Here is a 12074-nt window from a genome sequence, read left to right as displayed (position 1 = left end):
TGAGATAGAAGGCTGGTACACATTACACAAATCAATAAATGTAATCCATCACACAAATAGAACCCATGACAAAAACCACATCATCTCAATAGATGTATAAAAGACCTTTGACAAAATTCAACAGCCCTTCATGCTAAAAATTCTTAATAAACTAGGTATTGATGAAATATATGTCAAATTAATAAGAGCTATTAAGGACAAACCCACAGCCAATTTGAATAGGCAAAAACTGGAAGCATTCCCTGTGAAAACTGCCACAAGACAAGGATGCCCTCTCTCACCACTCCTATTCAACATAGTATTGGAAGTTCTGGCCGGGGCAATCAGGCAAGAGAAAGAAATAAAGGGTATTCATTAGGAAAAGAGGAAGTCAAGTTATCTCCTTTTGCAGATGGCATGACTATATATTTAGAAAACCCCATCATCTCAGCCCAAAATCTCCTTAAGCTGGTAAGCAACTTCAGCAAAGTCTCAAGATACAAAATCAATGTGCAAAAATCACAAGCATTCCTACACACCAATAATAGACAAACAGAGAGTCAAATCGTGAGTGAACTCCCATTCACAATTGCTACTAAGAGAATAAGATACCTAGGAATCCACCTTACAAGGGATGTGAAGGACCTCTTCAAGGAGAACTACAAACCACTGCTCAAGGAAATAAGAGAGGACACAAACAAATGGAAGAACATTCCACGCTCATGGATAGGAAGAATCAATATCATGAAAATGGCCATACTGCTCATGGTAATTTATAGATTCAATGCTATCCCCATCAAGCTACCAATGACTTTCTTCACAGAATTAGAAAAAAACTACTGTAAAGTTCATATGGAACCAAAAAAGAGCCCGCATTGCCAAGACAATCCTAAACAAAAAGAACAAAACTGGAGGCCACATGCTACCTGACTTCAGAGTATACTACAAGGCTACAGTAACCAAAATAGCATGGTACTGGTACCAAAACAGATACATAGACCAAGGGAAGAGAACAGAGGCCTCAGACGTAACACCACACATCTACAACCATCTGATCTTTGACAAACCTGACAAAAACAAGCAATGGGGAAAGGATCCCCTATTTAATAAATGATGCTGGGAAAACTGGCTAGCCATGTGCAGAAAACTGAAACTGGATCCCTTCCTTAAACTTTATACAAAAATTAACTCAAGATGGATTAAAGACTTCAATGTAAAACCTAAACCCATAAAAACCCTAGAAAAAAACCTAGGCAGTATCATTCAGGACACAGGAATGGACAAAGACTTCATAACTAAAACACCAAAAGCAATGGCAACAAAAGCCAAAATAGACAAATGGAATCTAATTAAACTAAAGGGCTTCTGCACAGCAAAAGAAACTATCATCAGAGTGAACAGGCAACCAAAGAATGGGAGAAAATTTTTGCAATCTACCCATCTGACAAAGGGCTAATATTCAGAATCTACAAAGGACTTGAACAAATTTACAAGAAAAAGCCCATCAAAAAGTGGGCAAAGGATATGAACAGATACTTCTCAAAAGAACACATTTATGTGGCCAACAAGCTTATGAAAAAATGCTCATCACCACTGGTCATTACAGAGATGAAAATCAAAACCAAAATGAGATACCATCTCATGGTAGTTAGAATGCCAATCATTAAAAAGTCAGGAAACAACAGATGCTGGAGAGGATGTGGAGAAATAGGAATGCTTTTACACTATTGGTGGGAGTGTAAGTTAGTTCAACCATTGTGGAAGACAGTGTGGTGACTCCTCAAGGGATCTAGAACTAGAAATACCATTTGACCCAGAGATCCCATTACTGGGTATATATCCAAAGGATTATAAATCATACTACTATAAAGACACACGCACACATATGTTTACTGCAGCACTGTTCACAATAGCAAAGTCTCGGAACCAACCCAAATGCCCATCAATGATAGGATGGATAAAGAAAATGTGGCACATATATACCATGGAATACTATGCAGCCATAAAAATGGATGAGTTCATGTCGTTTGCAGGGATGGGGATGAAACTGGAAACCATCGTTCTGAGCAAAGTATCACAAGAAGAGAAAACCAAACACCGCATGTTCTCACACATAGGTGGGAGGTGAATAATGAGAACACATGGACACAGGGAGGGGAACATCACACACTGGGGCCTGTCAGAGGGTGAGGGGCTAGGGGAGGGATAAGATTAGGCAAATACCTAATGTAGATGACGGGTTGATGGGTGCAGCAAACCACCATGCCATGTGTATATCTATGTAACAAAAATGCACGTTCTGCACATGTATCCCAGAACTTCAAGTATAATTAAAAAAAAAAAAAAATCTTTACCAATTCTTTCTTCTCTACACACTCACAGGTGATTTTCATTGAAGTAGTTCAAGAATCATGAGACATTTTAATATTATATATGGTTTCATCTCACTGTCTAATTTCACATCTACTATATCTGGATACCTAATTGAAACTCATTTTAATATCCTTCAATTTAAATATCTTCTCTCGCTTGCGCTCTCTCTCTCTCTCTCTCTCTCTCTCTCTCTCTCTCTCTCTCTGACACACACACACGCACACACACACACAGAAAAATAACTATGAATGAAACTATCTTTTGTTTATATCATCCAGAGATGACTACAATTCGTTTGAGTTAAGAGAAATTATTGGAAAATGTTGACTTTTTATACAACCTTGGTACTGAAAGTTCCCTGATGTAAAAATAAATAAATAAGTGAAAGAAATAAATTGAAGAAAGAAGACAAATCTTCTTAAAGGATATAGAATTAAATGATAATCCAAAATGGATTCAATTCATATTTAATTGTTAATACTGTTCTTGGATAATCTATTATGTCTATTTAAGAATATTTAATAATAACATTTACGCTGGCTGAGCACTATCAGCATATTAGTTTGTATAGTAAACTTATAGAAGACCAAGTCCTACTCTCATGTCTATTTAATAAATATTGACTTCTTGTTTAGGTATCAGACAAGATTTATTGACATGACAATTCCATATTTTCTGAGAAGGATTAAAATTTTTATTAGGTCCCAAAACTAGAAGGCAATATCCATACTAGTCTTGTCACACTCATTTATCATAAAATTCATTCAAACTGCACATTGAGGTTTCCATAAAACAATTAGTCCTGTTTCTCGTTCCACGCAAACAGGACAGACAGAAGCTATTCAAACATCTTTCTCAAACCAGATGTGAACAAAGAACTCTTGAGTCTAGATGCAATGTTGAATTTAGTAACAGTGCTCCTAAAACCAGCCAGATCTCTTAAAAGGCAAAGTGAGAAGCGGGAGAGGCACAGCAGTGCCGTCACTGTGCTGCCAGGTGAGGACCGGGATCATCACGGTCTGGCCTACATTGTCAAAGTGGAAAACACTAACTTAATTTGCATGCATGAAGATTCTCTCTTAATTTGCATGCAATTGTCATCTAAGAGATAATAAAGGACAATATGAAGGGATTTTATTTTATTTTATGTATCTATTAGTTTGCTTTTTAATTTCCCACTTAACATAGAGCAAAAGGAAAAAAAATCTAAGGAGGCCCTGAAATGTAATCTGAAACAATAACCAGTAATTGGATTGCTAAGAGAAAATAAGGATCCATAGATGAGCATACCTGAAAAGAAGGAAGCCACCTTAGGCTTTAGTTGATTTGCTTATTTCCTTTAAATAATATATGCAAAGTTTCTACATAATGTGAGTGTATATTAAGTATTTAATAAATGAGCACTGTTGTTATTATGATTAATGTTATTATAATGAATTTCTAGCAAAGGAATATTTGTAAAGCAAATACTCTTGATAAAGACACCACAAGCATGTTGAAAGAATAAATAATAGTTTGCTACTTATTGAAACGTTATTTTTATTGTGTTCTCCTGTTAACAAGGAAGGAGAAGGTGGGGACAGGTAGGAATAATAGAACAAAATATGTACATATCTTCAGGTAAGACTAAGCTAGAACTAATCAATTTTTACTATTTAATAATTATAGGCTTTCACCAAAGCCAGAAACCAGATATTAAGTGCATATATATGCAATATACACACACACACACACACACACACACACACACACACACACATTTGGTTTGATATGCTCCAGATAGGCTCCCATATTATTCAACCCAGAAACTAAAAATCAAAATAATTATTATGCATTCAAAAATTGTCATTGCTTTAACCTCAGAATAGTAAAGTTTTACAGACATCCCCAAATCAGTAACTTGATTATCCTAAGTTATCAACACAACAGGTACTTTCATGTTATCCTAACAAAACAATTATTTACCTACAGCACTGCCTCGTACAGAGTAAGTGCTCAGTAAATATTTGTTAAATTAATGAATGAACCAGAGAAATAATGTAATGGCATTTTGCAAATGATCAATAAACGTATTATTTTTTTAATGGAATAACTCTGCTTAAACATGAGAGTTATAAAATCAGTCAAGCAACGGGTCTTAACATACACTCTTCAAAATACTGAATAATCTTAGAGAGTCCAATAGTATTTAACTCTGATATGTTTTGTGATATAAGCAGAAGCATCAAAACAGCTTTACAAAATTCTATATGAGAACACCTTGGCTCACTTCCCTCTCTCACCAAATCAAGTCATTTAATATCACATTTTTTGTATTGTGGAAACTTGTCCTTATCTGATGATGTATACATATACATTAAATTCTTACAGGAAATGTGATATGGTTTAATAATTAGTCTTGAAAATTGCTTCTCAAACAAGACATCACTCTGAAAAATAAAATAAAATAAAAAGACTAATGAAAAAGATTGCTTTCATTCACTATCTCTATGTTATCCATGGAAAATACAGACAGATTTTAGGTATCTGGGGAGAATGCTATTTGCTTAGAAAGATGTTTTCCAGGAAAAAAGGTAGATGTTAAAATTTAATGTTTTACTTCAAACTCTGTCATTTATCCATTTGGAAAATTAACTTGAAATATAGGTTGCCATTTTCTACATATGTGATAGGTTAACATTTGCTTCTATCAAGGTGGCATCAAGGTTTAGCAATCTCAGAATATGACAATGTAAGTATACATAATATAACTACAAGAATACATTATCAAGTAATTGAATTCAATTTAAAAGGTAAATGGTGATTTTATTTAGGTGTAGATAAATGAAAAGAATCAAGTTTATTTGTTTTTTCAAAAGTATCTAATTGCTTTAGGTCAAATCCATTCCACATAGATAATCTATAGTTCAAATCAGAGGGTGATAATTTTGGTCCCAAAAATAGCAATTTTGAATTTGAAAAGCATATCTCTTTTTTGGAATCACTGCCGCCGTGTCCACATTTTACCTTTGCAAGAGAAAGATAAATATACAAAGATCATATAATAATTTGAATGTCATTATAAACACACATAGAAAATTATTCTCTGTTACTAAGAAGAGTTAAAATTAAATCACAAAAATTAGAATTCTTTATACTTAAATGTAATCTATAGAAAATACATCAAATTCTCCAGAAGAAGAAAAAGAAGGGATATTTTGAAACTAGTTTCCAAGTAATGCTGATAACTTTCCCTGACTGGAATAATCTCATAATGCTATATAGCCACAGTACAGTATTGATAATACTGTTTTCCTATTTTATTTGGGTACCAGGTATTTCCATCTCAGGGTCCTGTCATAGGCTCCAAATCTTACCATATCCATAGCTAAACTTGTTATCTTCCTTCCCCAACTTGAATCTATTTTCTCTCAGATAATCTCTATCACAATTAATAGCATATCCAACATCATTCTCCTAAACTATAAATTTCAGTCTTTCTCAGAGACTCCTTTCTTCTCAACCCTCTATGAATCAGCATGATCTTTCAGTGCTCTCTCTAAAATTTCTCTCAAATCTGACTGAGCTTCTTGCCTCCTTGTTACTAAAATTGCTTTATCATCTTGCAACAAGACTAATGCAACAGTCTCCTAACTGCTGTCCCCACTTGCTTTCAATTTAGTCCACTCTCTAAAGTGCTCCCAGAATTACATTTATTAAAAAGTACTTATTATATAATAATATCTCTTCTCTTATTAAAGGCTTCTTTCAGCTCACTATGGTCTTTAAAAGAAAGTTTCAAAATCTTTTTTTTTTTTTTTTTTTTTTTTTGCTTTGAGACAAGGTCTCGCTCTGTTGCCCAGACTGGAGCACAGTGGCACAATCTCATCTCACTGCAGCCTCAACCTCCCAGGCTCAACCTCAGCCTCCCGGGTAGCTGGGGCTACAGGCACATGCAATCATGCCAAGCTAATTTTGTTTCTTTTTTGTAGAGAAGAGGTCTCATTATGTTGCCTCGACTGGTCTCCAACTCCTGCACTCAAGAGATCCTCCCACCTCAGCCTCCTGCCTCACTCAGGCCCAAGAGCCACTGCACACACCCAAGTGTAAAAATCTTTAACATGTCATGTATTGCTCTTCAAAATTTGACTACACTTTACAGCATCAACTTCGACTTCCCCAAACCTCCAAACCTAATAACCTATGGATTTCTCACTTATTAGTTTAATGCTCATGAGTGGTTATACACGCTATTTTTCCGGAATGGATTACTCTTTTCTAGAAAATTCCTATACATTCTCCAATCCCAACTTAATTTTCATTTCCTCTATGAACTCTTCCCCAGTTCCTCCAGAGTAGTACACTGTTTCCTTTACAGAACTTTCATTGAAACAAGGAAGTTCACCATGAAAAAGGAAAATGGAGGATTCTGAAAACAGAAAATTTAAAATCCAGAGGAGGAAAAGGGAATTCCCAGGAACATGCTGAAAGGAATTTCCTGGAAGACAACTATGCAGTAAGCCGGGGGAAAACCAACAACCTAAAAAGCAGGAAATGGACATTGGCTGGGAGCAAAAGAAAGAGCATGCTAACAAATTTCCAAGTGTCTCGATCTATTGAGAGGAAATTTCACAGTTTTTTTCCAAAGATTTTGGAATAACATTAGAGATAGACACCTAGAAAATTTCCTCCCCCAAAATAATGAGGCTACTGTTGCATCCAGGATAAATTAAAATTTGCATAAGAAAAAGAATGTAATCAGTTTCTATGTGACTCAACTCTGAACAATAGTTACTAATGAAAGTAATATAATCACTGAATATTAAATAAATAAAAATGTGTTAATCATAACTATATGATCCCTGAATACTAAATAAACTTAAATGTGTGATATAATTAAATCAGGAGGAATTTTATATGACAATTAATTCTTCATCCTCCATAAGAGGACCGGATAATATGTAAGACTGAAAAATCAAGAAACAGAGGTACACTCACATGCTTTAAATGTAGGAGGTGAAGGCCAGAAGAAACTGCAAAAGATCCCTAAGGACCAAGCAGGACCTGTGTTCCACAACTCCAGGGGCATCATTCAGATTGGAGTGGTGTCCCCAGAGTTGTGAAACAGGGGACTTAGGATCAGAAGACCAGAGTGGGGACAGTGAGGTAGGGGAACACTGCTTTTCATTACACCCTTGTAGTAGTATTTGACCTCATAAATTATGGAAGTAAGAAAAATATCTCAATGTAGGATAATAATTGCGGTGGCATTCAAAGTAATACATTTTTGATCTTAAATATCATTTTCAGCTGGGAGCGGTGGCTCACTCCTGTAATCCTAGCACTTTGGGAGACCGAGGTGGGCGGATCACTTGAGGTCAGGAGTTTGAGACCATCCTGGCGAACACGGTGAAATTCCGTTTCCACTAAAAATACAAAAATTAGATGGGCATAGTGGCGCATGCCTGTAATCCTAGCCACTCGGGAGGCTGAGGCAGGAGAATTGTTTGAATCCGGGAGGCGGAGGTGCAGTGAGTCAAGACTGTGCTATTGCACTCCAGCCTGGATGTCAGAGGGAGACTCTGTCGCAAAAAAAAAAAAAAAAAGTCTACCCCAACGGTAAATCCCCGTTATGTACTCCTTTAAAATCTTCAACTTAACTTTCACAAGAGACAATAGTACAGTATAACTATTATCTAAACTTAATCCTAAATTCATATTTAAATAGGATAACATCAAGTAACTCTCAAAAGTAAAGCAGTAACAAACATTTAACACCCATTATTTTAAGAGACAATTCTAACAAAAACAAATAGCTCAAGATTGACAGAGGTAAATATATTTTAAAATTCTAACAAGTTGGATTAAGAAATTTTAGCAAAATTTGAAATAAAAATCCTAATTGTTATATGATATCATCAAGTATAGATACAGCTCTCATATCTGACACAATTAGGATAACAGTTTAATCAGAAAGTTGGTTAAAATAAAAAACAGGAATCATTAAAAAAAAAAAAAAAAGTTAAATCCTGTGGCACACAATGTTGATCCTGACCTAAAAGCCACGTGTCACTTCTTCCTCAGCTGACCCATGACAATTTTGTTTGGGTGGCAATGCTTTACCTGAAGCCTCAAGATATAAACCTGGATCCGTCTGCATCATTTTAGCAAACCAGTTGAATATTACCATCATTTAAGGATGGGCAAGTGATGCAATACTGTACCCTGAGACAAGAGGAAATCTGCTAAGGAGTTATATAAGGCCCTTCTCCATGATGATTGGAGAGTAAGATGTGAAGAGAAGCTGTGCCACCTTCCATCTGCCTGGGATGATGCCACCTAAGATATAAATTTGGTTCCATGAGAGCCACATTGCTACACAGAAAATCTCAGAGAAGCAGTCCAGGAGACACGATCATCCTTTACATGTTAATTCATCAAACCTGAAATGGTCTAAGCATGAAATTCTTATGTGAAGTAATTAAATACATTTATTGCTTGAGCAATTTTTATTAGGAAATTCTATTCCTTGACTATGAAAGCATCCTAACTGATGCAGAAATACTTTAAGTTTCAACTTTTCACTGAAAGTTTATATTTTTACTTAAGTGGTCATTCAATACAGGGTTTGGACCTTTGAGTACAAGTCTTGAGATTCAAATTCTACTTAGTCTTTCTTTAAAAGGGAGCTAAAACACAATAAATTACAAAATAGTCTGAGAAATGACTCCTAGACTTTTACAGTGTTCTTTTTAGTCATTGATGTTTTTCATACACACCTACCTTAATGATAGTTTTTACTGACTTGCATTAATCATTTTTCCAATGCTTTAATGTATATTTTTTATTTTCCTTAATCAGTAATGTTTTACACATCCAATTATATGAGAGATATATTCAATTTAAAGATGAATGATTTTTAAATGCCTAATATAAGCCATCAAGCACAAAAAAATAACATTACCAGGAAGTTTGAAGCCTACAACTAGAATTGCTGGCTATGAAGGTATGTGTGAACATCGCCAACTTTACCAGACAGTGTCAAATTGTTTTTCCAGTGCTTTTACCAGTTCATACCCCACCTGCAATGCAGGGGTGGTTCTCTGGCTCCATATTATTGTCAAGACTTAATGTTGCCAAACATTTTCGTTTGTGTCAATCTGGTGGGTGTGAAATGGTATATTGTTACAGTTTTTACCTAATTTTCATGGAAACACATATTTTTACACCTATTCAGTTGTTTTACACAGCATATAATTATAGTAGCAAGCATAAAGAGGTTCAGGAACAGATATTATAGACTCTCTTGGTAAACACACAACTCAGCCAAAGGGAGAAGTTAAGCAGGCACACTGTAGTAAAGCCTAATAGTTATGGGCATTTATCATGCCATGGACATCAAGTTCTCGGAAGGAATGTAGAATCCTGATTAATCTGATTAGTCCATTAAGTTGAGATCAGTTCAGAGAACTTCTGTCATTTCCAAACAGAATCCTACTATAGTTGGGATGTCATTTCTAGGCTGGATGGAACACTGCTCAGATGCAGTGTGTACAACTGCTTCTACTCTTAAGACCATATTTGTCATTTTTGTCTTCTACTCTGGAGAATTCCATTTTTAAAAAAAAAAATGATGAAATATTTTAAAAATACAGTAAAATACAAACAAGAGTAATCTTAATGTAATGCTATGTTTGCCATGAATCTTTTTTTTTCCGAACATCACAACATTACAGACACAATCAAATCCCTGTGGATCCAGAACCAATCACATATTTCACATTTGCCCCATGATAAACACACTGTGAATTTAATACTTACTATCCTTTTATTAGTCCAGATCATTCAAGAAACAGATAGCACATTAAGAAGAGTTCAATGAAGAAAGTTTAATGAAGAGACAATTTAAAATGATGGAAAGGGTTTAAATTAATAAAAGATGGAAAAGCATCCTAAGTAAGAGTAATAAGAGTAGAAAGCCTTTCCTAATTCTAGGCCTGAAATATAAAGATATAGATTTAGTTCCTGGGACCCAGAGCAAAGTGTATCTGTCAGAGAAGACTTCATGACAGAACCTGTGGCCTGGAGAAATGTGCCATGTCCAGTAAAGGTCTGGCAGATCAAAAAGTAGGGACTGGACTTCCAGTGGCTAAGTTCGGCTGGAAGCAGTAGGATCAAAGTAAAGTATGTAAAAGCAGATAATGGAGGTACCATAAAGCAAAAGAAAAAATAGATTAGAAGAAACAAAAAAGATGAAAATGGCTAATTTTAAAATTTTGTTCCTATGAGTGGCCAGAAAGTAGGGTAAAAATAACAAGGAAAAGGAATTTTATACTAGGTTTGCTATAAAATCAATTGAAATGTTTATGATACACAAGAGGACAGAGTTAATGTGCTATAATAGATTATCCCTAGCTATGCTCATTTTATTTAGGCATTTCATTTCAATAAGGTTAGAGCTTTAAAGTTAGAAATTAAATTTTTCGTTTAAACAAAAACTTTCATAGCATTTAAGAATTGTTTAAAATACATTATTGTCTCATTCTGAAAGTGAATTTATGTTACATATGAACATTTTAAGTTTCATTATAAGTATATACAGCTATATATTATAGCTATGAGTAACTTTTAAATAAATTTTAATAATATAAAAAATTAAATAAACTTTTCTAAATAATAAAACCACACACACACAGAACATTTGTTAGTATAAGTTACTCCAAAAGCAAAGTCTGAGTCAAGGACTTGGATGCAGTTGATTTATTTGAACAACTAATCCCAAGAAGCAGAAGGCAACAGACAACACGAAATAGGGAAAGAAGAAAACTATAGACAAGACCATAAAAAGCGAAATAACGTTAGGGGTTCACATTCATTTAGCCCATTGATATAGGCACAAATAGCTATAAATCATCTAATTTCATATTTATATCATTGGTAATTTATCTACCAATTTATCCCCAGAATGCAATGTTCAAAATAAGAAATTCAATTACATAATTTGGAATACTAACTGAAATAAAAAAGACATGATCATTTCAACTGATTTTTTTATATAATAGGTAAGTAAATAGTTGTTTGATAGAAATTTTTAAAAATAATGATAGAAAGCAATTTTTCAACATAAAAAACAGAATTAATCAAAAACTTAGTGTTCATAGTATACCTAATAGGCTTTTGGAAGAATTCCCCTTAGAGTGGGAATACATATTAGCACCCATGCATGGAGTTCCTAGCCAATGCAATAATATAAAAAATAGAAATGAATTTCAAGAATTATAAAAACAGAGTTAAGGCTGTTTTTCTTCAGATGTTTTCACTTCCTACATGCACATAAAATTCAAGAGAATTAGCAGATAAAGTGATATAGCTGTAATGCAAGTTAAGTTTGGTACAACAATCATTAGAAAAGCAGAAATAATGATTTTACTGTAAAGCAGAAATAATGCATCAGAAAATGTAATATTAGTTTATTCAACACATTTTGAGAGCCCACTATGCATCAGATCCTATTCTAGGTACAAGGGATATAGCAGTGAACAAACAGACTAAAATGCCTGTCTTCTCTAAGCTTATATTCTAGTTAAAAAAAAAAAAAAAATTTGCAGTAATATTAGAAAAAAGAAAATATCTAATTCACCATAGAAACAAAAACTATGAAGTACCTAACAATGAACTGAACAAATATAACACCAAAATAATGGATAAATATGGCGTGTTCATAGATTGAAACGGTATCATAA

This window comes from Macaca fascicularis, chromosome 6 (genome assembly GCF_037993035.2).
Source record: "Macaca fascicularis isolate 582-1 chromosome 6, T2T-MFA8v1.1".
Classification (NCBI taxonomy): domain Eukaryota; kingdom Metazoa; phylum Chordata; class Mammalia; order Primates; family Cercopithecidae; genus Macaca; species Macaca fascicularis.
This window is presented reverse-complemented; position numbering follows the sequence as displayed.